The sequence below is a fragment of the Canis lupus genome, chromosome 36 (genome assembly GCF_011100685.1).
Source record: "Canis lupus familiaris isolate Mischka breed German Shepherd chromosome 36, alternate assembly UU_Cfam_GSD_1.0, whole genome shotgun sequence".
In the NCBI taxonomy this organism is placed as follows: Eukaryota; Metazoa; Chordata; class Mammalia; order Carnivora; family Canidae; genus Canis; species Canis lupus.
Window position 1 is genome coordinate 11053979 of NC_049257.1, and position 25873 is coordinate 11079851.

Genomic DNA, 25873 nt, shown 5'->3' on the forward strand with positions numbered 1-25873 from the left:
GACTGTTCATTTGAATTTTATTTTCTCTGCAAATATTATAAAATTACATTTACTCTTTCTTCTACAAATTTAATGCCAATGTTTATAAAATTGGTGCAATATAGGCCACATTAAAAGCTCTTTGGTCCTGTGAAATTCTTCATTACTAAATTGAAATTTTACTATTTTCCACGGCACAGTATGCCCCTTTCCTGAAGAGGAAATAGGCAGTTGTGATAGACAAAAACTTAGGAAGGAATTTCTACTTTGTAAACCCTTTTTCTTTCTGGTCCATCTGTTGTAGGTTTGATGGGGGATAGGGGTTTCTCATTATCAATCAATGTCTGAAGCAGTATTTCTTATGTTAATGACTATTGAAGTCCAGTGAAATTAATGCTAAATGAATACAAATGAAAAGCTCCTCTACATGTAATATCAACACATGGACATTTTTGTCTACCTTATATAGTTTTGACAATATGAGTTGACAGAGAGCCTCTATGGACAGAAATAGTCCTCTTAAAATGTCTTACCTCTTGGCAGATGTGTTGATCCAAAATATGAAAATGTTTGTAAAGGCTCATTAGCAAAGCCTTGATACCTCTTGCTGTGCAAGTGTCTGTATTCTCAAAGAACTCTACCTATGACTTCAAAGAGCCTGTGTTAGGTAAGTAAATGTGTGCAAAGTAACTGTGAAACACATCTTTTCTGCATTTGAAGGAAAAGAAGGAAAGGGAAAAAATTATTGGCAAGAGGCGTAGTAATAATGATTCATATTTGAGAAACAGGCTTAAAAATTTTATCAGTAGGAGAAATTTTCAACAAAGGTGTAAATGTGTTGCCAACTGTGGAATGGCTATAAGAGGAGGTAAATTGCAAGATATCCTATCTGATCCAATTTTCCTAACTGTTGTGGGGGACGTGGAAGGGAAGGGTATGCAAGATCTCCAGCTTTTTATGTCTTTTTTTTTTTTTTAAGACAAGCTCCAAAAACACAAACTGGAAACTGGTGTGAAACAGTAATTCTGTCCTCTGAATAACAGCCTGCAGGTTACCAGCATCATCAAACATTCTAAGGACAGCTTTCTAAAGGCCCGTGTATACTTTATGTTCTAAAAACACACTCACAAGAACTTGTTCAACAGCAGTGAGCATCTCTAATGTGAAAGCCTTGAGGTAGGCTCTAAGGATATAAACATGCACATGACAGAGCCTTTATCTTTGAGATCCCAGTTTATTGTTATCTTTCTAGAATGCAAACACATTAATACAGTATGATGTTGTAAAATGTATAGTCAAGTAATAAACATGAAAGAGAGAGAAAGGAATGCTTTCTTTCTTCCCATGTGCAGAGGATATGGAGATAGGCTTTAAAGGGACAGCACTTTTGAGCCGAGTCTTTAAAGGGACTCAGAGTTCACCTGATAAGAAATCAGAGGGGCATCTTACAATTCATACTGTGCTACGGACTGTGAGTGGGCTTCTATTCCAAACTCTCCCATTTACAGCCAAAGATTTATTGGTCAATGCAGATTAAACGTTGCCCCTCACTTTGTTGCCTGGGAAACACTTTCAAAATCTATTATGGTTGGTTCTTACCTATGTACAATTAATATCTGTACCCAAATTCACTGACAGTGTGTTTGGGTTTGGATGTCTCAGCATCATGCCTGTCTGGGAGAGCAAGAAAGCAAGAGTTCAGTTGCTGGACTTCTGTATGGCAAGCACTCTCCAAGCATAAGGGAGACTTAGTATGAAGACACTAATATTTTCCCAATTCAGCATTTCACTCCAGGCCTTCCACTTTTTCTGTTGTTAAATTTCTACTGGAACTACATAATGCCCAGCTACAGATTTTTTTTTTTAATTCTCAAGCTCTTTCTCCATTTTAAACATGTAACATGTCCCTCTAGTATCCTAACTAGTTTTGCTATAATACAATCTCTTTCCTCCAGGCAAGTGAAATAATTCACTACAATGTGGGGGTAAGAAGGAAGGTTCCTCACTCACACCTTACTGCGTCACCTGCAATCACCCATTTGGGTCCATTGCCACTGAGACAGGGGGTGGGAGTAGATAAATGAACCTCCTTGTAGTGTCTCAGTAGTGAATTTAGGGAAACAACATAGTGTATGATTTCCTGAAGAAAGCGTTGGAAAGATTTCTGTTCATCAATCAAAAGCAATAATGTCTTAAGGGAGCCTCGTAGACAGGATGGCATCAAGCACCAAATCCAGCCTGAGGATAGAATATGGAGACAGAGTTCAATTTCCCTGACATCTAAAAGCTTAAACTTACAGCAGTTGAAATCATTTGAACAATATTCTTATTTTGAAATGCTTTTCTTATTATTAAACTAATTCTAGCATAGTTAATTTCAACCTAACAATTCAAATATCGTTAAATTTTACATTGTGTTATTAGTAACAGGAAAAAGAACACCTGTGAAATACATAAAAAGCTAAAATTGAAAACCAAAATCACCTATTACCAAATATCCAAGAGATAATTATTTTTATGATTTTTATGCTATTTTTCCAATCATTTTATGCTTTTATATATTTAAAATATTGAGATCAACGTGTGCATATTGCTTTATAGACTCACATACTCCCTTAAGGCCTTTAGTTCCTCTCTAATCTTTTTCCATGCATCTTAATCATAATAGTATTTGTTAGTATTTCTGGTGAATTTTTTCACTAATTTTGGAAACATTTTTTTTTGTTTTTATATAGTCAGAATGATTCTGATTCTAATGGCTGTCTCATATTGAACTACATTAATAAACATGTATTAAGTATATTTAGATGATTTCAAGTTTTAATTATTCTAAGTGTGGTTTCTTGAAATATTTTTGTATTTAAAAGCCTTTTTCTTTCTGTAGTCCATGAAATCATAAATTTATTGCTGGTACCTGGTTCTGTAGTGGCCACAGAACATAGTAAGTTAGAGTATGCTGGAAGTGGGGCGATGTCCCCATCAGCTTCCTGGGTCAGAGGAACACTATGTAAATACAACGTAACAAACATATACAGACAAGGTTAAAGTCACTCCACTGTGAATGGAATGGAAAACAGTAACAATATGATGCTCAATTTTTTTCTCAGCCATCATAATTGCATGTTCCACAGATGACTATCAGTAATTAAAGAGGCAAAGATCCCAGTTATGCTCTGGCCTCCGAAGAGTGGCAATTGCTGCAGTATCCATGGTTGTCAACTAAAGTTATCTGAGATCATAATACTCAAATAAAATGTGTTTACACTTTTCTCTATTCTTAATCCCACATGGTTTGCTATTGACACAAGAAATTCTTAGGATATCCAGATAGATTTTATTGAGACTATGATCAAAACTTGTTTTCACTAGTTTATTTATGAGGCTAATGGCTTTTTATTTCAATGGCATAGTTTTAATTCTAAACTAAAACAGGTATGAAAAGAATATCTATCCTTTAGCCTGACCACCCAAACTAAATAGCACCACATTCTAATATGAAGGGACACGTATATACTATGATCACATATGGACAGAATAATCATATTCCAGTATAGTAAGGGTGTATAATTTTCTTCTCTCTACAGATAAAAATTAGAGCCAAACATGCTTGGATCATGGTTTCATGTAATCGTGCTCTTTGATAAAAATAGACATGAATAATGAATACTAAATAGGAAGCTGACTATATGAACAAGAAAGAAAATGCATGCCTCATTTCAAAGAAGCCAGTCACTAGCATTAATAGCAAGCCACAGGATTAAGCTCATTAAAATATTTGCCTAAAGGAGAAATCTAATTTATTTCTTGTATTTCTTCATGTTGTATGATTATTAGAAAGTATGGATGTGGATTTTGTGATCTGGATCATGATTTTAATCTGCACAGAACACTTATATATTATATATATTATATATATATATATATATATATATATATATATATATATATATATATAACCACCACAATTAAGTTCAATTGATGGTATTCCAGATTTGAAGTTTTATTATGGACAAGTCACCTTTGTTCTTTTTTAACCTTTAATCAGGCCACTGAGAGAAATCCTATACTCTTACAAGTTATCTGTGATGGAGGGAATTGCGTATCTGGGTAATAGTTTCTGTCTGTGAGCTCCTCTGGCAGGCATTGAACACACAAGGGGCCCAGATGGCATCTTTGTATCCTTAAAACCTTATACTCTTACCTGATACATGGTGGGCCTTCCGTGTTTACTACTGAATGGCTCTACATCTAAGCTTCTTTCGCTGTTTCTAACCATGGCTAGTGGTGTCCTCATCCATGCTGTCTCCCAAATTAAAATTCCTGGATTTAGGGATTTTGTTCACTTCCAGACTAAATATCTGTTGATTTGCTTTCTCAATATGTTTCCTCTCAGTTCCCTGGGGTGCCACTGTCTTCGTTCAGAGCTTTGTAAATTTTCTGGGATATTTCAACAGTCTCATTTGGTATCCCTTCTTCTAGACCCTCTCCAATTCATTCTCCAGAGTTACCTAATAAATCACAAGCAAGCCACTTAAATACCCGGGGGTACAAACTGATGCCAAGGTGAGTTCCAAACATCCCAGCATCCCAAATGCACCATCCCATGAAGATCAAATAACCCTACCATTCTCACAGTGAAATTTTTAGTTTCCTTCACACATATATTAGTCATGCCTCGGAATCTATATATTCCAGCCCTCTGCCTAGAATACACTTCTTCTTTTCCAAAAAAGAACTCCTACTCGTCCCTTGAGATTTATTTCCCATGTCACCCCTTCTGTAAAGACTGACATGACTGCTTTAGGTTACATGCTCCTAGTAGAGCCGCACTGCATTAAAGCCATACTGCCTGGGTTTGGATACTGATTGTCACATTGGCAAGTCACTTAACCAATCTGGGCCTCAATCATCTTATCCATGAAGTAGAGATGGTGAAAGTAGCTATTTCATAGGCTTTTGCAATGGTTACATGAGTTAATTAATACATATAGAGTAAAGCACTTCAGTCTTAGTAAGTGCTTGATAACTATTAGCTATTTTTATATAGTATTATTCACTCCTGTCCTGATGTTCTTATATATTCTTCAATTATAAAACCTACCCCGTTATGCTGTAACTCTTTATATCTGTTTCTACCTCTAGATGGACAGCCACTTAGTTTGTAGACTGTGACTTATTCATCACTTTAAGCTATCAGAGCAATGGGGATCCCTGGGTGGCTCAGCAGTTTGGTGCCTGCCTTTGGCCCAGGGCATGATCCTGGAGTCCTGGGATCGAGTCCTGCGTCGGGCTCCCGGCATGGAGCCTGCTTCTCCCTCTGCCTGTGTCTCTGTCTCTCTCTCTCTCTCTATGTCTATCATGAATAAATAAATAAAATCTTTAAAAAAAATAAACTATCAGAGCACTGAACCAGGTTCTGAGCACATAGTACTCAGTGAATGTGAAATGAAAAAATGTATGAATGAATGAACAAATGAATGAACTCAGGTAAATAATATGCCAAAGCTGTTTCTGTATAATTCTATTATATAAGCCAAGGTAGACTCAGCCTGTCAGCCAAGTATTTACAGACTTACATGGATGAGATAAAATATAGGAAACTTTTGTGCGTGCCTTACCCCAATAGCAGCCCTTTAGTTATGGTGCAACCTTCCCATTGACAAGGAAAAGCCACCAATCCTATTAAATTATTCTTTTTTTTTTTTTTACCTGCTCAGTTTATGTTTGATTTTTGCTGATATGCTGTTTGACTCCATATTTTTTTGTCCCAGGTTAGACATCTAATTCAGCAAAGAAGAAATCATTGTAATTAACTTTGATGGTTACTGAGAAATAAATGTATTCTTTGTGTTCTCAGGGAGGAGGTTTGCTTCATTTACTCTATTCTCTTGATAAATGCTGTTTTCTAATGCCTTTGTGGTGATAAAGAGACTGAAGGGTAGCGGGGAAATCTGGATACTTTCTTCTCTGGGTCACTTTGCATAAAGACTTCTTACAGCCATGTTCCCATGATTTATGTACGTAATTGTATGTGCAGTACAGCAATTATAGAGCTCTTCCTACCATTTAACCTGCATCATTCTGAGTGGCCATTCACTGGCCACTTAACATCTGCTACCTTGGTAGCCTCATATCCAGATAGAAAGAAGATGCAAAAGGATAAAACTCCCAACAGGCTTGTTTACTTTGGTAGGTAAAGGTGTGTATGTGTGTGTGTTGTTTCACTTTGTGTCATCCAAAATTACCTGTTTTTTTATCTTTACAGAACGAGGGCATATTTGTCATTTCCCTACATTGTTTTCCTAACTTAGGAATCAGTCAACAGGGAAATATAAGTACTCTCCCCAACGTACGTTATTTAGGGAAGGTCCTGTTGCTTTTGTCTTTTGCAGTCTCCCAAACACAGCATATCTGATAGGAACAATTTTTCACAATATCTGAATGTTGACAAACTGAGGCCAATACGAATGAAAATACTGGTGACATGACTAAATCTGTCTAACAAAACCAGTTTAATGTGCTCTCTGCTTGTCATATCTTTGGTAACTGACTCATAGAACCATTGACTTTTAAAGCCGTAAAAGATCAGAGACTGGCTCGTCCAACCTTCTTTCTTCATGACTAATTCTTTTCTTCTCATTCCTCACTCAGTATCTTTAGTTCAGATGCTCATCATTTCTTCCTATCTCCTCTTCATCAGCCTCCCTGCTGCTGCCTCAGCTCCCCATGGTCTAGCCACTTCCTAAGTGTCAGAGCTGCCTTCTTTACCACTTTGACCACACCTCTTTGCTTATGTGTTGGTGACTTTTCAACATCAATGTTGCAAAAATCTCCTCATCTCAAGCTTCAGAGCACTCCTAGAAAGATCATCAGATTTCTCTTTTCTCTTTCATCCTCCCATCACTTGCCTGTCATCCCAATTTCCTCAGAGTTCCTCTCATAATAAAGCTCTTACATTGGTTCTGGGATTTTCCCAAAGCACCATTTTGCAAATGGGAATTACTATGTCTCTCAGCTACTTATGCAGTTTCTTTTCTATTTGTTCAGAAACCCCCTTCCTGCAGTACAATCTTCTCAGATAACTCAGTCCTTCTTATTTTGAACCCTCCTTGAATATTTTTGCTTCTCTTTTTTTCATGCTTCCAAGTTGTAGTTCCTTTTTAATACACCCATTCGGTGCCTTCATTTTATTGAATGAAATTGCTGGACTTCACTGAATATGTGTATCAGATTGTAGTTTTGTGTACTTTAGATTTATTATATTGTCTCTGTCATATGTTCCAGTTAGTCATTGCCGAGTAACTACCACAAGGCTTAAGTCGCTTAAAACAGCAACCATTTTATTATATCTTACGAATTCCAACAGACAAGAATTTGAGAAAAGCTCAGCTAGGTGATTCTTTTCCACATAGTGGCAACTAGAATCATTTTTTGGTGTCTATTCGGTGGATGGGTAGGTTTTGAGGGGCCAAGATAGCACTTTATACATGTGTCAAGCATCAGGAATGGCTAAGATGTTGGGCTCAGTTGCGATTGTTGACCAGAGAGTTTATATGTGGCTTCACCCTAGCAGTCTTAGGGTACTCAGATCTTTTCTGTGGCAGTCAGGCTCCTGAAGAGTGGTCCAAGAGGTTCAAGTATAAATGGCAACATTTCTTAGCACTGCACTGAAATTTCCAAAACATCAACTTCGCAGCCTCTGTTGGTTAAGCAAATCATTAAGACTACCTTAGAATAAAGGTGGGGGAAATGAGATTCAGCCTCTTGATGAGAAATATAGCACAGAATTTGCAGCTATCATATGTGTGTGTGTATTTGATAAACGATTCTTAATTACCGTAATGATTTTCTGATTTTAGTAAACAATACTTAAAATGTAGAAATTGTATTGATTGTACATAAAATGCATGTTAAGTCAATAATATATTCAAACTTGAAAAAACATGTCCATACTTTACTACCCTCCTATAACATGTTCAGCAACTTCTTTCTTTCTTTTTTATTTATTTATTTGCTAGAGAAATTAAAATCTTCCTAGGAACAATGTATATTTCATTTTTTATATCCCTAGCAACTGTTTCAGAGCTTGGTACATGGTAACCTCTCAATAGGGGTTTGTTGAATTGAATTGAATTAGCCCTGGATTTTGATGCTGACATGGGCAACTTATTGACTTCTCTGAATTTGTTGTAAAGGAGGATGAAATGTATCAAGAAAATCCTGCCTGGTCAAGAGTAAATCCAACAGGAGGTGCTGGTATATATGCCAATTAATACGGTTCCAGGAAACACACGTGATGGTATAAGTACCTCTCCTCCATCTTCCTTCATGCAATTGAATGTTCAAAAGATCATTCATTTAGCATATCTCTGCCCAAATTACTGCATGAGCTCAATAGCACACATTTTGGGTCACATTTGAGTTATACAATAAGCTTTGGTTATTTTGTAGAAAAGGGAGGGGGCAAATGAAATGATTCTATGATGCTTCTTTCTCATTAGAGAAAAACCAAGCCAATAAGAGTCAATTGTAAAAATCAAATATCTTTTTTCAATTCACAGTTTTTAGTGTAACAGTAAATTAAAACATCCTTTTAATCTTGGATGGAATTTGCTCCTTTAAGTTGTGATCTTGTGTTTCTCTGTTAATTTCAAATTTTAAGAATTCTTGGCTGATGAAACTGTTATATAAGCAGAGGCACCATTGTTCATTGTGTAATGTGAGAATCAGATGCTCTGCTGTAATTCTCTTGTCATGTCACTGACAGAGAGTTCCAGAATTTTTTTTTTTTTTGGAAAGATGGGTATATTTTGTAATTTGTTTTAATCCTAAGATAATTTTATGAGTGTTGTTCTCAAATTAGTTACTACTTTATTTCTATTTTTTTCTGCATGTAATAGAATAAAATCATCTCTTGCTTCTGTTTGTCTCTGCTAGTAGGATAATGTGTTTAAAAATTCTTTTCAACAATCATTAGGATTTTACATCATCTTTTCTTATTTTACTAATATTCGTTGACAATGCTTGATTAAGGCCAATTTAGAGAACTAAACTATAAAAATATTGCCATATATTAACATGACATACTTCCCAAAGACCTTTCTCTTCCTGTTTGCAGACTTAAAAATTAAAGCACGAGATGCTAGAATAATTCACCAAATGACCAAGGTCATTTAAGACAATAGCAGACCTGGAAAGATTATTACTATTTCATAATCATTCTGTCCTTTTCTAGATCTTTCTAGTTCTGTTGTCCACCTTTAAATACCTTTTATAAAATATTATTGGACTAAATAGGCTTTTACATTTAAGTTTATAGACTATGGTCTTTCCATGGGAGACTTATTATTTTGCCGGTATTTGTTTTAATTGCTAGTTATTTCTATATTCCTTGTGTTTGATTATTTATTCTCCTTATTGTAAATTATTTATTCACATGCATTCATTCAAACTTCACATACATGTAGTTTTTATTTCCAATTTCACAGCCCGTGCCCTCCCTTTCCTAAGATTTTGGAAGTAATTTAGTTTTCTGCTGATTCTTTCCTTCCATTTGGCAACCATTTTATTCACTGTTTTTGAAGTGATGCAGTAAAGGAAAAATGGCTGCCTTTTGTTTATTTCCTTGTACATTAACATGATGACATCATCAAAGATATTAGCTAGAATGTACATATCTTTAAAAACCTAGAAGCACATCATAATATAAGAGCACCGTTTCCCTTTTTCTTTTAATGCCCCAAGGTTTTGTGGCTTTAGCGTAGCTCTTGTGTGCAGAGGAAAAAATGAACATGAGCATTTTGGAACAAATAAATTAAAATGGTGGCACTTAAAACATAGCTAAATAGTTTTAAATGTTAAGAAAGGCCCACCAAAAGGCATTTACTTACGTCACAAAACATTCTAAATCAGTGTTAACCCAACAAATAATTGTAAAGAACAATGTTAGGTCATTGTATACAAGGACTGGGCTATTTAGCTACACTTGCCTAGTCTGGCTTAAAATTATTTTTAAAAAATTTCAGTTGACAACAAAAATTTTAAGTGGGAGTTGGTTCCAGAAAATAATTTCTTATTAATGGAAGGCTTAAGCAGGTATATACGTTTACTCATTTTAAGATTACTGTATTATTTACAAACACTATTAAAATGCACTGTACGTCTAACTATACAGAAAATTTATTTTCTGGTCTTCATTTATGGTGCTTCCATCCTTTCCTTCTGTGCTCTTTGTTGCACTTTGCATGTATCTGTCATAAAATTTCAACTGAGATTAGCAAGCAACAAGCTTTCAATTACCAATTCAATGTAGATAGATTATTAAAGAGATAAGAAATTGATTTTTTCATCAACTTCCGATAACTAAATAGCTTTTTCATTTGGAAATCCACAATCCATTTTTGAATGGGAGGAAATAATTTTAAGCAATTATTTAATTATTTAAAAAAACATTTTTAGATAATCTGCCTATACATGTGTACGTACATACATATGCATGTGTGTACATACACACATATGTACATATGCACATATGTGTGTGCATATATTAATTCAATATCTATAGAGCAGAAAATTCCTGTGAATGTTAAATAGTCAGCTCTGAAACTACTTGTTAACACTGAAATCAGATAAGGTAAACCATATGCTTTATTGAGGTTAGCTGTCTAGAATAAGTTACTGCGATTTTAAGAATTAATATGAACCACATGTCCTTTAGATCTTTAAATTGAAATCTTCATTGTTCTTTTAAGTCAGCTGTTCTAGGAATGTGTCATCTTTTGAGAAGATAAATTAATCACCTACCTCATTTATATACATCAATAAGAGACTCGCCCTCTTATCTACTTTATCAAAAGTAATTAGAATAACTCTATTTTTATTCATATGTAGTATCTCTCAGTGATTGAAATTTTCATTGAGGAGATTTTCAGAGAAACAGCCACTTGTCCTTTTAGAGAATAACCTCCTCTAAGAAAAAGAAACACCAGCAATCTAAAGGTTAAAAACATACCGTCAAATCATTCAGTTGAGCAAGGCTCTTTAATAACATTTGTACAAAAGTACTTGCAGAAAGCAGAAGGTAGAAAACCGCTTTTTGCTAGTTCCCTTTCCTTAAATTATTATTCAGCCTCTTATTAAAATAAAATCTAGTTAACTTCTTTTGAATGCCTGTTCAAACGTTTTCCATAATAATAACAATAAAAAAAATCTTGTGAAAGGATTTCCATAAGTCGGGCTGCATTAATGACTTAGAGCAGCTTCATAATCTGTTATTCCTTCCTCCTAGCAGACCTCAGCTGATAAAAATATCCATAGACACAGTGAAGTCAGTGGCATGCCTGGCTTTCTCAGACAAAACTCCCATGTGATCACATATAGGCAGCCTCAGTGAGGCTGATGCCGTGCAGCAAGCAGTAGGTAATGAGTCTTTGTGCAGAGTGAAGCTCTTGTCGCTGAACAATAAAGCATACGGTACCAGCAATAAAACACAGGGCTGGCAAATTTAAGAAGATTCCGCTGAACCAGGAAGAACAGTGCCTTCGGTGATGCTGACACATATTATAAAATGATAATCAATTTATTTTGGATTCTAATGAATAAAGAGTGCAAGGACTAAGACTACAGCTATTTGAACAGGTCAGTGATTTTATAAATTACTCCAACACTTCCTTGTGTTTGATTGGATTTAAATGAGGATGGGCTAATATGTGTTTTCCCTTAAACAAAAACTTTGCAAGATATTCGCAGTGTGTAATATGAAGGATGCACTTGAATTGACCCAATGTGATTAAATTGTTGCTGTAGTCAGATGTGATAGAGAAATGTTTGTTTGAATCTAGTAAACTGAAAAGTTATTTATCCTATTTAAAAATTTATGGGTAAGAAAAAATTCATCCAGTGATTCCTAAGCTTCTCTATATGCAGAAATAATAGAAGTCAGAATACTACTAATAAATAGCTCAAATTAAAAGCTCCAGATTTATTTTTCCAGTGTTAAAAAATCCTGTATTGCAATAGTTTACATGTCCTATAAATTGATGATATATCATTCAGATTTTATTGATGTCTTTCCGTACACAGCAAGAGGAAGGTTTGGCATATTTAATGATTTAAATGAAAAATTTCTAAATAAGAAAATTTTGAAACGTTAATAATGCTACTATTAGAACAATGCATTTTATATTTAACTACCGTAATATATACCTATATTAATTTGTTGTGTGCCTTTTATTTTCATCTTATGTTTCTTTTGATAGGTGGAAAATAAATACTTCCTAAAACCTTTTATTTTATAGATATCATTCCCTCACTAATGGAGAAAAACAAATTAGCTTAATTTTCAAAACAAGAATGGATTAATTTTGTGATGATGCATATTTCCATCGACTCACCATTTAGAAAAGAATGTGTGCCTTCATGTCTATGTATAAAAATATGTACACACATGACCTTCTGTATCTAGAAAATAACCACTTCTTAGGTTTATGAGCAATAGAGAAGTTTATGTTTTAAATAGAGAGATTGCTGTGTGTAGGAAGACAAGGGAAGAAATAACTCTAGCAAATAATAGCACAACACTGAACATCTTTGGCAAAGACAGACAAGCATTACTGCTACATGGATCTTTAAATTTCAATGCACAGTTTAACTTTGCTCTACATTTTTACTGCTGTATTGTTTGAAAGGCATCTTGGGACCTAAATTCTTAACAATTAATGTCTTGGACACCATTTAGGAGACGATCGTCTTTAAAACACGAGGGCACATTTAACATTTTATAGAATTACTATCGTGACTTCCTATATTTGCATAGTAACTAAAATACATCTATGCTTGTAAAATGCTGTTTAAACCACCACCACGACAACACAAAATACCCTCTGTCCCTGATTATGCATGCAATATGTACGCCAGTGGGAAAGAAAATAGCTAGGTCTCAAAAACAAGGGAAGTTAATGAAATTTTTAAATTGGTTTTCCACATGTATTTAAATGAAGTATTTGACTATTTGGGTTTCCTTGGTTACCAGAGTTGCTGCTGACAGCTTCTTTTGGTGGGGAGGTGGGGGGGGGGGGTGATGCAGGACTCTAAAACAAAGAGTTAAAAACACTTATCCGTTAATAGACCCGGGGTCTGGCTGCTGGCAGCCCAGGGAAGCCGGTGCCCACTCCCCATGGCCTGCTGCCCCCCTCGGGTGATTCAGGTATTGGGGCCGGACTGCAGTTCCAGGCTCCCTTACCCAGCATTCCGTTTCAGCTGCTGGAGGGCTGCCTGAACCTTATGCAAATGAGACCAGCTCCTGAAGCTTTGACTGCAGAAGCGAGGGGGGTTGAGGGGGGCAAGAAGGGAGTTCAAAGGTCACAGGGCTGGTGGAAGGCTGGAGCAGTTGCCTGGAAAAAAGAAATGCACTGAGCTTCTCTGCAGCAGTGTTTTTGCAGCAGTTAAATGAAGTGTGCTTTATTTCTCAGAGTGAAGATTTTACAGCGTGTGGGCCATAGTGGTTGAAAGTGCACGCAGGTACGGTGACAGATCTCATGATGCGCTGACTCTGTCCCTGGGAAAGGCCTGGAGGAGGACTGGCTATTTTAATTCATTGTGGAAATGGGCAGGGTGTTCTCAGCTCTCAGCTTCCCTTAACTAGTTTATTAAAGCTTCTTATTGTTTTGTTTTGTTTTCAGTTTGAAACATGGGTGTTTTGTTCCAATGGCATAATTTCATGTTAGGACGAAATTGAAATTGGGGGGCCTCTAAATCATCCTATTTTTTTGGAAAGTTTCTCATGGCACCCAGAGAAGCCTGGGTTGAGACATCTAAATAAATAAATATCAAGACTTGCAACTTTTACAGGATTTTCCACATTTTTAAGAACTGTATTTTAAATTAGAACTGGGTTCACAGCCTAAGACTCTTGTGAGGTATCTGGAATAAAATAATGGAATTCTTTTGTTCATATCCCACAAGACCTCATAAGGACAGTTTTAATAAGTTGTATTTTCATTTCATTTTAAGAGAGGGTTTCAGTTTTGGTAGTGTTCATTCTATATTTTATTGCTAAGCACTGTATCAAAGAAAGGATTTATTATTTGGGGGTTAGATTTTTTAAAATGCTTCTTTAATTTTTCCAGTTGTTACTAATTTTCTTTGGGATTTTTTTAGACAATGCCATTTTGAACTCCACATGTTCAACTTCCTATGACTTTTCCCTTCAGTTAAGTCTGGATTGTAAAGTGATTCTCATAAATGTCACAGGCAGGGCAGAAGTCTTCCTTTTCCATGCACAAAATATCACACTTTGGTAAAATGTGTGATTACATCATAGTAAAGTCTGACCTGTACCAAACAAACGTGTACTCACTTCTATTGTTCATATTGCTTTATTTCCAAAACATATTTTTAAATAAACTTAATTAAAGCAGCATGATCAGACTACGTTTATCCATATCATTAAAAATTTTAAATATATCAATTCAGCAGTTAAAATGTTGATGGGGGAAAAAATGTTGTCTAATTTGCATCAAGTGTGCATCTGTCTATATTACAGGTTGTATGTGTATGAAAATTTATGTTGGAAAGATGAAGAGACAAAATAATGTTTAGTCATGAAATTACTGCTTTATGCTTTTTTATTTGCATAAGATCTTAAAATGAATTCTATGAAGCTTACATACAAAGAGCTAATACATATTTAGATAAACTTAATTACTTTCTTTGCACTGAAAAGAGGGCATTAATTTTATTATAATGATTAAGACTTGGTAGTTTGGCAACAATATCTTTTATTTAAAAATGGGGAGGTGGGGTGGGTAGAGGATGGAGCAAAACAAGAGGCTAGCCGTTTAAAACAGTGAAGGACAGTTATTTCAAATATTTATGAAATCCCTTTGTGGTAGTCATTTAGGGCCAGATTCTTAACCTTTATCACTTCGTGGGGACATTATGACATTTATCCCGGATCCTGAGATCAATTTAGGAAAAGGAATTCATGTCTTGTGTGAGTTTTTTAAAAATGCAAAAACTGCCCTTTTCTTCTAAACTCTCTTTTGAAACTTTCAATAATGACTGCAGCTAAAGGGGTATATTTTAAATAATTTCCTTCTTGTGTGTGTTGAATGGAATATGCTGTCTTTTGGTCCAAACACCATATTTGTAGACTTTTGTTTTACGTATATATATTTATATGTGTGTATGTGTATGTGTATATGTGTGTGTGTATAAATATGTATAGATACACTTTACATATGTTAATATTACAATATATATGATATATATTATATACATATGCAACCAAATAAAATCTTTCTTGTGGTCAATCATTTTTAATTGAACAGTTTTGAAACACAATTTTGAAACAATTTTATTTTACTTCTACCTCAGGTCATGCCCATAGTTTGGGTCTACTAACCTCTGTGTGTGTTCTAAGCAGAGCGCAGTGATGAGGAAAGAGCCCAATTTAAAATTCATTTAGGCAATCCAATACTGTTAACTTTTAAATGCAATCACTACCACTTAGCACATTCTGAATATAGAAATAAAAACACTACAGGCCAAAAAGGAGACTCTGTGAAGGTTCCTGGAGAAAACTTGGTAATAGACAAATGTGAAATAAAGAGAATTGTGCTTCCGTAAGCCACAAGAGAGCTATATATGTCCTGCAGCAAATTTATGGCTTTGAATATCCTGGATAATTTATGTCTCTATGCAAATTCAGTCAAAACTTTGAAGTCTTTTTTGCATTAGCTTGAGCCACACTACTTCCATACAAATCTCAGCAGCATGTACATAGTAGGTTCACGGGCTGGATATTTAAATGTATATAGAAAAATGTATTTGTGTAAGTGCAGTTCTAATCAAATTCGTAAAGTAAAAGAGTAATATAAAAACAAATCATTGAAGGATATGCAGTTAGTGTACTTGAAGAAAGAGTGTTATATCAGATTTCAAAGGAATCTTTAATGATTTTTCAAAAATTAATTTCCTGCTTTCTGATTACCAGTCTGTCTTTGTCATCACTCAAAACTAGAGACCATATTGTAAGCTTGGAAAGGATTTTAGGGCAAATATGTTTTACTCAGTCTAGCAGTATGGAACATCGTCTAAAATCTACAAATAACTGTTGTTATCTTAAAATCACATGTGTAGGTTTTACGTTGTATTATCACTATATATGTCATTCTCCTGAGCTTCTGGTGCCTATAAAATAGAAATGAGAGCAAAATGACTTATAATGTATAAAAGGAAAATGCTCAAAATAATTGAGTATTCAAAACAATTGCATTCTTTCTTTCTTTTAACCTGGCATTTCTTAGGAAACAATCAAAATAAATGGTTGCATTTTTAGTCACCTATTCTAGAATTTAAATAGAATTGTATTATTTTTATCGAAAAGTACAATAAGATTATAGTTTTTTAAAGACTTATGTTTATTCCATATTATTAGACATGTGGCAGTGCTATAGTAATACTTTGTCTAGGACAGTTGGGAAAGAATCTGCACTAAATAAACCAATTTTCCAAATAGGTGAAGTTTGTAACTTTAATGGCCAGCTTTTTAAAATCTTAATTACTTTCATGGAAGCAAAATATAGAACTATCATTCTGCTTCATTGAGCAAGTGGAAATCAGTTTAGGCTTTTCTTCATGGCATAAGAATCATTATTCCCACCATTACGTTGGACTTATTGGAAAAGATAAAACTGCTTCCCAAATGTTCCCCAACACCAAATGGTGTTGCTATTGGATGTTTTTGGTATACAATTGTACAGGCTTTTTACATATTTATATGCTTTTTATAATTTTACTGTTTTCTCAGATTTCTACTTATTATTTTTTAATAGTAATTGCTCTTCATCTGAGAGCAATTTAAAAATGAAGTGTATGCACTGTGTTTTACATTAAATTCTAAGTCTTTTAGGCTTTCTCAGGCAAAGGGAGGGAGATAAACATCCCTCCATACTTTTCCTATATACTGAACTTCCAACACGTGCACATACATGGTATAGTAAGCACAGAAACATTAAAAAAAAACTTAGTTTGTCTTATATTCAGGATATTGAAAATCATGTTTGAACTCCAGTTCTTGTTACTACAATGAGAATCTGGCATATTATACCATCGGCAGGAATTTGAACCTGTTTTGTCCAATAGGGACAAAAGACAAAAATCATACAATTAAATTAAATGGTATCCCTGAAAATAACATGATTTTAAAACACAGATGATTTTAAAACTCACAAGTAAAGGGAACTACTTATTGTTCAAAATGTTCATTAAACCCCAATAACTGTTCATTGCCATCTTTATCTATAGTCATGCTGAGTAAAGCTATAGCTAAATGGAAGTTCAAGTGCATTCATGAGGTGTTCGTGTTTACATCTAATTATCTGCAGTCTCTCAGAGAAAGCAAAAGTAACTACAAGTAGTGCTCTGCCAGAAACTGGTTCCTTGACCAACAGTGCCACTTTAGCATGCAATGCATTGGTTCACTCTAAAGGGGTCACAGCCATTGATGACAAGAGGCTTTATATTTTTATATGGTCCATCTTTTGGTGCATATGAAACAAGATTTTTTTTTAATGTTAACTGTTCTCAGACACTTTGGAGTTACTGTCATCCTTCCCATTTCCACTAGCTGAATAGGTCTTCTCATGCACTCTGAAGATGTGAAGGAATGTTGATTCCATGAACTTAGTGTCAAAGATGCTCTGTAAGAATGAGAGCTAGTCCAAAGTACTGAGGTGGGGCGTAGAGGGTGGGAGAGGCTTCCTCTTCTGGTCTTCTTTTTCCCATTAACATTTTAAAGAGCCTGAGAACTACTTCAACAAACCTGGGTAATTTTGTTCTATCCAATAGTGATTTATAAATTACGGGAATTCATGAACAACTAAACAACCAGGAAAATAGTGTGTTGTTTTCTTGATGGGTAAATGTCTTTATTATGTAGTTTCTTGGGTAGGTGAGTTCAAAGTTTGAAGAGTGTGAAGAAACTGAAGAGGATAGTGCTTAGGAGCTAAGGTTTAAATTCCAACCCTGTGTCACTTCCAAGACATGGTCTGCCCCTCAAATCCATGTGGCCTTAGACATGATACTTGAAATCTGTAAGCCTCATCTTCATCTGCACAGTGGGGTACATCATCTCTATGTTCTTTTATGAAAATGAAATGACATGATGCATGCCTGGCACATTTTAAGAACTTTATAAATGATATTCCTATCAATCATAGGAGTTGATCCCCTGGTGTTGCTGATAAGGCAAGTTCAGCTTAAGCCTGTAGTTACAAAGACTCTTGATGAAACATCTTCGATTTCAGCAGATGAGGAAGAGACTTGTTTTCCAAAAACAGAAATCCATGAGCAGTTTATCGGAGATTATACCTCCCTAGTACCATTTTCTATTCAGATGCAGCAAGTAGAGAAGGCAGGCACCACAGTCATCAAAGTTCAAACTATATGTGGCTTCATAGATACCTTGAATCTTTCCAACTGGAAGCACAGTCTCCACAAAAATCCTCACATATGTTGTGGCAATATGTACTTTTATGAGCTCTCATTTTATATCCTTTATTGCTTTAAAAATGTTCATCTATGTGCCTTTGCTCTACTTTTCTTTTCCAAATTTCCATGTTGCCTACAACTGAGATATTAGTCATTCACCTCAGCTCCATCCAGAATTTCTGTCTCATCCATAGACTATGGACTTTTCAATTACAGAGAGCACCTGGGGCATATTAGATACCCAAGAAATGTTTGCTGATCCAATGGTGTTATGCAGCATAAAGAGTCTGATTCTAACTAATGAGCTAAAAGTGCTAATTTCTCTGATTCATGAAACAATCTCTCTGTCACAGGTTTGCTGTTTTAAAGTTCCTGTAGACCAGAATGATGTTTAGAAATATTGTATCAACTGATGTAGTCATAAGGTTTTCCAAAAGAAATTCGGTAGCATTCCTAGAAGTGCTTTTTGATAAATATACATGGGTAACAAATGTTGAATAAATTGAAGGGGAGGAGGGTCACAGCTCTCTGCTTTTGTAAGACTTGGTGGAACTTTTCTAAGTAGTGAGTTTCCAACTTTTAGAAGATTGTAGGAGTTTGATGGGACTTCTGTTATGAACCAGTTTTAATCAGTGCCAGTCAAACCTTCACAAGATTTTAGAACCCAGATATTTAATCTTATACTCTATATCATTTGAACTAATTGCTCCTTAATGCAATGTTAGCTGCATAGTTGAAAAATTTGTTCTGTGCCAGAGGTAGTAAAAATCTATATCTTGCCTAAGGTGGGGATTCATTTTAAAGAATGTTCAAAATACTTTTTTCAATTTATTCTAATTTTTAAAATCTCCTTTATTTTTTGCACAGTATCTCTGGCAGGATCCCAGTGCTTGGATGGGTATAGTCTTAAAGCATGGCCATATATTACCCTGATGTCCACTTTAGACTACTTTATGAAGAAAATGTTTTCAAAGTTCTTTTCCCTTCAGACTATTCTGCTGATTCTTTTGTGGAAAAGGATATCACATCCCTACCCCTTAAATACCATTTGATCTACACTGGCTTGTCTACTTTACTATTTAATCAGAAGCTTTCTAAAAGACTGAAGAGAAACTTCTTAAGTGCTAAGGAGAAAAAAAAGATGTTGTCTTTCAGTCTTGCAGTAATAATTGTAAATGCCTCTACGTATGTGAGGTCTTTTTTTTTCTCCTTAACGCAGTAAGTCTTGCTATTCGCCCAAGAAATCAGGCTAAGTACTGTTCTTTAGTCTTAATAGCAAGCACATAAAATAAATTTTTCATTGGCACTTTTCTTAGAGTAGGAAAAATAGGCTTACAATGGGCACTTGATCAATTTTCAACAGTTTTAAAAGCTTTATCATGTTCTTGGTTTGTTTTCTTTCTCCCTGCTAAGTAAAAGAGTTAACCTGGAGGTGAACTTTAGGAGAGGACTTTGGCTTCTAGTTCACATGTATTCTGGTGCCGTCTTGTCAAATACTAACTAGTGATCAATGTTTAGGGTGAAGAAGCATTAAAAATCAAGTTCTGTCTTTCTTACATTGGTACTAATCTTAATGGCAGGTAAGGTGGGAAGCTTCTTGGGGTCCCCCAGCCAGAGAGTCATAAAGAGCACTTTTACCACTAGTAGGTAGATGAGCCATTGATCAGCAAGGCCTTTATCAGCAGGGCCTGAGTCAATTTAGGCCCTTGTCATTTGCATATAGTGAGGGAAGATGGTATGGAGAATTAAGAGGCACCTGCCTTTGATGGAGGCCATGGCTTTTATCATTCACTACCAGGTATGGGGAATATATTGCATCAGAGCCTATTCTTACCAGTTATGTCTGCCCCTTATTTTGATACAAGTAGAAATCGAGACCCAAGGAGGTAATCCTCTTACTTAAAATTAGACCATTTGTTAGTAGCTGATCCAGGATTAGACTCCAAATTGATGACCATTCATTTACTGAGCAAGCACTTGAGTACATATTCAGTCCATGAGGAACCTTACAGTCAAGTGTGAGAGAATGGCAGGTAAGCCAGCAATTATGGTAGAATTTGATAAGTACCACATGCTGTCAGTGCAGAGAGGTCCCTTAACCTACACTGTGGTGCTGGTCACGGAATACTTTTCAGAGAAAGGTTGGGTCAGACTTCTTGGGAAAATTATCTAGATTTCTGAAATCTTAGTTTCCCTTGTTAAGATTCCCTTGCAAAATTTGGAAAACAATTGCATACAGAGAATAGGCGCAAAGGATCTAGCCCATAGTAGGTGCTCACTAAAAGCTGACTGGTATTATATAAATGGAACAAGGCAATCTAACTACAATTTCCCCAAGACAGATGCTATTTTGAGGAGATTATACTGCAACCTAGAACGATTTACCAAGCCACAAAGTTCCAGAGGAGGTCAGTTCTCAGTGGTTGTCTTAGAGAAGTAGGTGGCAGCCAAGAGAAGAATGAAGAAAGCAAGCCCTAAAATTGGTATGGAATGTCTGCCTTGAGACTAGGCCTTTGGGCCCTTGAGATTAGGCCAAGTAGGGCCCTTGGTGCGACAGCAGGAGGAACCGAGAGCTGGAAGGACCCTTGCCCTAGGAAGTGGACGGCCCTGTTGGTAAAAGGAATAAGAGGCAACAGATTCTCAAACTTCTTTGATACTTTTAACTAATTTTCACAATGAATCACTTCTCCAGTTTCTGGAGATCCACCAAAGCTAGGGGAATGGTGTAAATCACCAGAGCAGAGGTTCTTAACCACGGAGTCCACAGATGGATGGCATGCAGTTGTGCTTATGTGCCCTATTTTTCCCCTATGGAAAGCATTCATTTCTTTCATCAAATTCTCAAGCTGCAAATCGGCAAGCTGCAAAAATGTTGAGATCCCAAGCACATAAAGTGACTCAGACCTTTAACTCAAGGTCACGGGCAACTCTGGCACAAGGAATTCATACATAATTGGGGAACCCTGCAATCATTCCTCCAACAAAAATATTCATTAGACAGGAGTGCCCCTGGGGTTCTTGGCCGAAGCAGGCACCTGGGCAAGAGAGGTGTATTTGGCCAACTTGCGCTTCTCCTGTTGGCAAGCCACCAGCAGCATTTTTCACATTGGAGGTGCCCCGTGGAAACACCTTGCAGGATGCTACCTTGTGAGATCGTTGCCAAATCCTTATCCTCTTGGCGGCAGATATGTGCATGTCTTGCCAAATGGGTTAAATCAGAAATGGTCCTAATATTGTGGAAGAAGATATCCCCTCTTCAGAGCTGCACAGTTCTGAGAACATGTTGAGTGATAAGTGTTCAAGGCATAGCATCTGATGCCAGCTTCTTAAAGCAATGACTTTTCTTATTTCACAGAGACTTTAGTCCACAATCAGTGTTTGATTAACAGACTAGTTAGTGTCAAGGCAGTAGTAATGTCAGTATTAGGGCAGAAAATCACAGATTACTCAAACTCATGGCTTAAAAAAAATTGGGGGTGAAAAGGATTTAATACATTTAATATGATTAAGATCATATCCCGATAGGAACACATCTGGATAACTAAAGGTATCATGCCAAAGAATTCAAAATAACACAGTATGATTTTTCTTAGCTAATCTCTGCTTTCTTAAATATTGGAATAAAACCTATACACCATTAATTGAGCAACTGTCCTCTTCATCCTCTATCTGGCCCAGTAACAATCTGGCTGATGAAGTGTGACATTGTGAATAATCTTGCTTTTGCCAGCTAGGCTTTTCCCACCTGCTATCACAGATGAGCCACACACCGGTATTTTCGTCAACCTGTTTGCAGTGCTGCTCAGCTCATCATTAATCTGGTGAGGCAACCACAAGAAACATCAAAACTGCTTTCCATTCTGAAAGAAAGTAAAGAAAAGTAGGTTTGTTTTTTCTATGCAATTTAATCCCAACATTGGTGTTTCCTGGGCCCCAGGCCCATCACTGTTTGAAGCAAGCAAGCTTATCTTATCGAAGTCTTTGCAGTAGAATTTTATCATAGTTTCTTAGCTTTTAGTGCCTGTTGGAAGAATTTGATGAGATCATAAAATAAGTGATTTAGTTCTTTGATTAATCATGAAGAAATGTCCTCCCTGTCATGTTGTAATGCAAGGTAACGTGCCCCTTGATGTACGGCACATCACCAAGACACCACATGTCCCTGTGAATGACCCTTGCAGTTAAAGATGAGCCTCACTTGGGTTAACTACAAAACTAGCAGGGAAGTAATGCGAAGGATAAACCCAGGCCCCAGGGAGAAAGTGAACGTTGGGATTCCAGATGCAACCCTTTTTTACCTCAGAGGATACCATGTAAGGCTTATGGTCTCAGCAGCTTCCATGGAATAAGGGCCTACCAGGTCAGATGAACTGGGAACTCAGAGCTCACCACTCTTTTTTTTTTTTTTTTTTTCCACCTGGCCAGAGAAGAGACAGCATTTCACTAAAAGACCTCCTCGTTCTCATAGAAGGAAATTCTTGCCATGCCAGAATTACTTCCTTTTAAATTCCTTCTTCCTGCACCAGTGATAGGCCAAGCCTGTTCTTAACCTATTAACCACTACCAACCTCCCCACCTTTTTTCATTTGTTTGATAAACTCATGATTCACCCTAATAACCTTTCAAGTTTTACTTACTGAGTTTCATCTGATTGATAAAGCCCAGAAATATTCATGTTTGGTAGCTCCAGTTGATAAGTGGCATTTCTTATTTGGATGGTTTTGTTCATTTCATAGTCATTCTTCTTTCTTCTCAAGAGGCAAGATGCAGGATGCCTAGTTACATTTGAATTTCAGATAAACAACAAATAATAAGTACAAATATATCTTGAAGGTGATTTTTTTAATCTAAAATTCTAATTTAACTGGGTGCTCTGTATTTTTATTTGCTAAACCTGGTAGCCATAGAGTGGTTCTACAAATCAGATAACTCACTCCTCAGAATTTGGGGATTGATGATATTCTTAAGGCATATTTCTGTGATAATTTCCTTACAATACAGAGCAAAGCATTATTAAATAAGGACAGAGTAAAAGAAGAAAATGGGGTTAAACATTAGATGAATATAAGTGGGGTGATAAGAACTCAATGAGCCACCTATGAAATCTATGAGATTTTTACACTGTCAGAAGAGAGTGATATGAACAAGATCCCAACAAATACCCAAAGTTAGTTTCAGTCATTCTTCCAAATGCATTAAAATGTACATTTCTATCCAGCTTCTTGTTTTGGCATTCTTAGCGAAGCTCTCCCAGTTACTTCAGTCTGCATCCTTCTGGCTTCTGATATTTTTTTCCAGAAATACACGAAACAAAAGAAACGCACTTATAACCATAAAACATCTAGTGTAGTTCATTGGTTGTTTTTTTGTTTGTTTGTAGAGAGATTTGAAAACATTACTTTTCTTTTACTTTTTCATTAAATGTGCTCAGAGGCTTCTGATCAATGGTTACATCTAATAAAAATTTAAGAACCATAGTATATGTTAGTCAAGAATAGTGGCTATCCAGGATCACAAGATGCTTATTGGAGTTTTATAATGAAGTGGTTATTAATTAAATTTGGCAACAGAAAGGGCATGAGGGTGCAGGGAAAGGGGATGCTGTCCAAGTGGAGAATTCATAGACTATACTAATAAATGAAAAAAGACGATAAATCAGTGTCTCTTAGACAAGGAGAGAACATTGGCTTTGAAATGCAACTGAACTTATTCAGGCCTCCAAGTGAGATTCTCTGGAGTAGTACCTAATTGAGTGGCTCTTTGCCTTCTGGCCATGCAGCTGAGTGATCAAAGAGCTGACCCCTGACCCAAGATGGGCTAAAATGTTTCTTACTCCTTGAAACTTTAAACTGTGAGACCCAGAAGTTGCTGGGCTCAAACTTGCTGACGGTGATGGTGGTGCTGTAGAGGAAAGATCAAGGAATATCTACAGTCATAATCCTAGAAGCTATCCTTATTCCTGCCTTTCTTTAATTTTGGATTTCAGCTCGATCTTAGATGGCATGAACTAGTTCAGTATTTTTCCAACAGATGTCTGTGTGCTTAAGTTAGCTAGAATTTGCTTTTGGGTTACTTGCAAGCAAAAAAAAAAAAAAAATTGTATGATGTTTCGAGGTCAATTTCATCTTTCCTTTTGATTCTCATTCAATCAAAAATGCCAGATATTTTGTTAGGAGGGATAGACTGGTCAATGAGATGAGCATGAGCATGATTTTTATTTTGTGGAGCTTTCAGTCTAGCAGAGTAAACAGACATTGATAAAGTAATTAAAGTATAGAAGGGTTTCATTCATTCATCAACAGATATCTATTGAGCACCTATAATATATAAGGTACTGTTTCTAGACCATTGGTACAATAGTAAAGAAGACAAAGATCCCTGCCCTTGTATCTCTTAGCAAGGGATGAAAATGGTCAGCAATAAACATCAAATATATAATGGATTTGGAAGGTGGTAAATGCTATGGGAAAATAAATTAAAAAGGAGATTGGAAGGAATGTATATCAAAAGGCCTGTAGGCCAGAGAGAAATGGCAAGTTGGAGAAACTGAAAGATTATGAGAGCTAAAATAGTGACGACAAGGCAATGGCTCAAAATGACGCTGAAAAGGTTAGCCAAAGTAGATTGCTAAGGACTTTATAAGCCATTTTAAGGATTTTGAACTCATCCTAAGACAATCCAAAGCCACTTAAGAGTTTTAAGCTGTAGACTGACATGATAAGATTTGCATTTTAGATTTATCATTCTGCTTGCAACCTGGAAAACACATCGAAAGCAAACAGTAGTAGATAGGAGAGAATAATTAGGAAGCTCTTGTCCTAGTCCAAATGAGAAATGGTGACGCTCTTGACTAGCATATGTTTCATGAATTGGAAAACAGTAGCTGTGTTAAAATGGCTGTTATTGAGGCTTAGACTTTCAGCTTCTCATATTTAGAACAAATTAATGCCTGTCCAGATTTATCTTCTGTTCTCTGGGCTTTGATGCTATATAAAGCCAATTTGAAATGTTGACCACTTTTTCATTGGCTTCATATCCAAGAAGTTTCATTATGTCTCATCTTTAGGAACAAAAATATGATAAGTGTATATTTAAGGAGCTGTGGCAGCCATAAGACAGGCATTCATTCTACTCACTTGCATCTGTACCTAACTAGCCACATACTGTCATCCTGAAATTCTAGGAAAACCAATACATAATGCAAACAAACTAGGTATATACAACTCCTTTCTTAACAGGGCCTTCCCCAGTTCTTGTATTCTTTCCTCCCTAGTGAGAAGCGTAGATGATGTAGAAGAAAACCACAAAAAAAAAAAAAAAAAAAAAAAGAAGAAGAAGAAAACCACATGCTCATTTTTACCACTCCACCATTGGATTTAGATGAGTGGTTATATTCCTATAA

At 35.9% G+C, this 25873-nt stretch overlaps 1 protein-coding gene across 3 annotated transcripts in view; it reads left to right on the top strand.

Annotated features, from left to right (window-relative positions):
- CSRNP3 (cysteine and serine rich nuclear protein 3) overlaps nt 1-25873 on the top strand; it is a 189327-nt gene that overhangs the window by 88630 nt on the left and 74824 nt on the right. The window contains exon 1 of one of the 3 annotated variants that reach the window (XM_038584504.1): nt 11344-11616. The exons of the other annotated variants lie outside the window; for them this stretch is intronic. The gene's annotated coding sequence lies outside the window, so the exon portion shown is untranslated. Of the gene's footprint in view, nt 1-11343; nt 11617-25873 lie in introns of those variants that run through there. 3 annotated transcript variants of the gene reach the window in all.